The following is a 3102-nucleotide window of genomic DNA, read 5'->3' as shown; positions in this document are numbered from 1 at the left end:
TTCTCAAGAGTTTTCTCAAGATTTTCACTGATGCTGGCCATCAATCTCGCGAGTAACAACGCTGATAATAGTTCCAACCTCGGAATTGTCTGCTGTGAAGTTGGGAGGTACTCTTGTCTTCGATGACATCAGAATGCACCTAATACCTGTATCAGTCATAGTTAACAAATAGACTACGGCAGCGTATGCCTTCGCAGACGCATCACAAAATCCGCATAATTGATATAAATTTATAGCACGTTCACCCCCAGATCCCTTAAAATAGTATCTTGGTATTTCAATGAAGTTGGATCTTCTCAATTCACTGACTAGTATTCTCCACCTGTCTAGCAAGTCTCCAGTCAGCTGTTGATCCCACCCTATCCTTGACTTGTGAAGCTCCTGGAGGAAGATCTTAAGTCGTATGGTAATAGGTGTAAGTATTCCTAGAGGATCATAAATTTGACCCACTGCTAGAACATTCCTCTTTGTTGGTCCAGTCACATTTGCTAGTTCACCTACTTCCCTGATGTCAAAGACAAGGGCATCTTCTTTAACCTTCCATCTGATTCCAAGGACCTTCTGCTCAGTCAAATGTTCTGGTGAATTACCCAGAGAAAATTTCGCGTACGATTCATAATTACATAAGTATCAATAACACTTCCACTTGCAATGTACTTATGCAAATTAAACCCTCCTTCACTCAAAATTCTTTTATAATCACAATACAATTTCCATACACCCTCTTCTGTATCTGCCCCCCCAATACTATCATCAACATAAATGGACTTAAGTAAAGATATTACCACAAGTGGATCTGAGTCCCTGTAGTGCTATACATGGTGTCTTATGGTCGCCTTCAATAAGAATGGACTTCTATTTACCCCAAAGACCACTCTAGCGTATCTCAAAACTTGGGTAACTGGTGGTTCTTCATCAGGATTCCTAATTTAGAGAAAGCGGAGCACGTCTCTGTCCTTCCTCACCAATGAGACCATCAAAAAGGCCTTCTCTATATCGGTTGTGAAGGCGTGCCTATGGAATCTGAACCTCAGTAAAATACCCAAAATCATTTGGTTAAATCTCGGTCCAACGTGTAGGCAGTCGTTGAGTGAGGGTCCATTGCTCCTAGCTGAAGCATCAAAAACCACTCTCACCTTTGTAGTTGTCCTATTCCTGCGCACTACAGCATGATGGGGAAGACAATGGACCTTCTCTCCATCCACTACACCGGGATCTTCTACAGTTTCCACTATTCCCCTTGCCAACTAATCCTTAATCACAGTATTATTTGGAACCTGTAACCTCATGCTTTTAACTTCTGGAACATCAGGCCTTATTCACTAGTTACTCCTGGGCTGATGTTGTGTATTTACAGTTAAATTCTATTGCCACCCCGGCGTTTAATCAAATGTGGCTTCTATTTAAGGATATATGGTAAGTGTATTGATTAAATATAAAGCTATTATTGGGGATTAATTGAATCATAAGTAAAGAAATAACTATCAATAAATGAAGCAATGCTATGCAAAAATTTCAAAGCTAGGCGATTTAGAAAGTAAAACCACCTCTCTTATTGAACAGACTTAGAATATTTTCTGTTGAGGTGATTGTATCACATAATTGTAATAGATAATGTTTGTAATATGTAGCAGAATGTAGCGAGTCCTCCTGAGTGTCTATATGTGGAATTCTAATGATATTTGTACCAGTTGCACATTGCAAATGCAACCATAATGCCTTAGGCCTTGTGTACAAAAAAAAAAGTTTAGAAAGGTATCCTTCTGCAGCTGTTTCCTGGTTTCATTGTGGCAAAATTTTAAAACCATCTGCAATATGTGTCGTTTTCAAATCTAAGTAGTTCATTGTTTAAAATTAAGGGAAGAAAGTGATGAAAAGGCTAACAATTCTGAGAAGGTCATATGACCAAAATGGAGGCAAGCAGAAGTCAGACAGCACCATTGTGTTGATGCACTATTGTATAGAGTCTCCTGTCATACCAGCTGAGCTGTTTGCCAATGGATCTTGCTACATTAAATCATCATAAATTGAAAAGAAAGTGGCTTAATCTCATTGGTGCACTGTTCAATAGGTTTCAAAAATGAAAAGGGTAAAACTTCTAGGGTAAAGGTACAGTTTTGGGGGATAATTTTGTAAATGATGTTGTAGTACTTGAGTCAACAAGGACGTTTTAATGAAATAGCGCAATCCAATTTGTCCATGCATGGAAAAGAAACTCACCAACATGATAGAGTGTGCTGACGTGGAAAGACAAATTGCACTTACATTGTACTATGTAGCAGTTGAGGGGCATTGCAATGATATTAAATTTCTTTAGATTAGTGAGATCAACTGTGTCAGTAATGACCACAAGAGTGACATTCATGGTAACTACAAGACTTGGCCCAAAATACATCAAACCACCTAGAACTGTAGAGGAAGTGCAGGATTAGGTAAAAAACTTCTATATACAATATGGTATACAACAATGAATTGGTGCTATTGACAGTACTAACATGAATATTGAATCTCCACGTTCTAGTAGTACTGCATACATCAATAGAGAAAGTCAGGTTCTTAATGTGCATGCCTTCTGTGACTGCCGTTGTTGGAGAAATTTCCAATGAGAAAATAAAATGAATAACTAATTGTGAATTATTTTAATTTTTTAAAAGCCATCTTGTTCCGAGATTAAGTTTAATTTCAAAATAAAGCAGTTACAGTTAATAACGTTAAAGAGACATCAAGGAGCTTAATGGTAGACTAAGAGAGTCATGGGAATTAAATATAGCACTTCTGCTATTGTAGAAAGTAACAACAGCACAGATTCTCTCTCACAAGTAGCATTAAATAACAAAAATGATGATTTAAGAAGTACTATAATACCATACTAGTTTGAACCTGAAGGCAGTGAAGTTAATTCAGAAAAGAGTCCAGTTGATGAAATTGAGATTATGTTGAATAATACAAACTGGTATGAATTATAATTGCAGTTCTTATTCTTACATAATACAGGTGCTTATGTGGAAACTGCTGTGCATTGCCTACTGTTAAAGAAAGCATTTGTCATCATGAAATAGATCAATTAAATCTTAAAATAGATGAAAAATTATTATTATGTAT

The sequence above is a fragment of the Amphimedon queenslandica genome, unplaced genomic scaffold, assembly GCF_000090795.2.
Source record: "Amphimedon queenslandica unplaced genomic scaffold, v1.1 AMPQUscaffold_12669, whole genome shotgun sequence".
NCBI classification, from domain to species: domain Eukaryota; kingdom Metazoa; phylum Porifera; class Demospongiae; order Haplosclerida; family Niphatidae; genus Amphimedon; species Amphimedon queenslandica.
The sequence above is the reverse complement of the archived record's forward strand: the minus strand, read 5'-3'. Positions refer to the sequence as shown.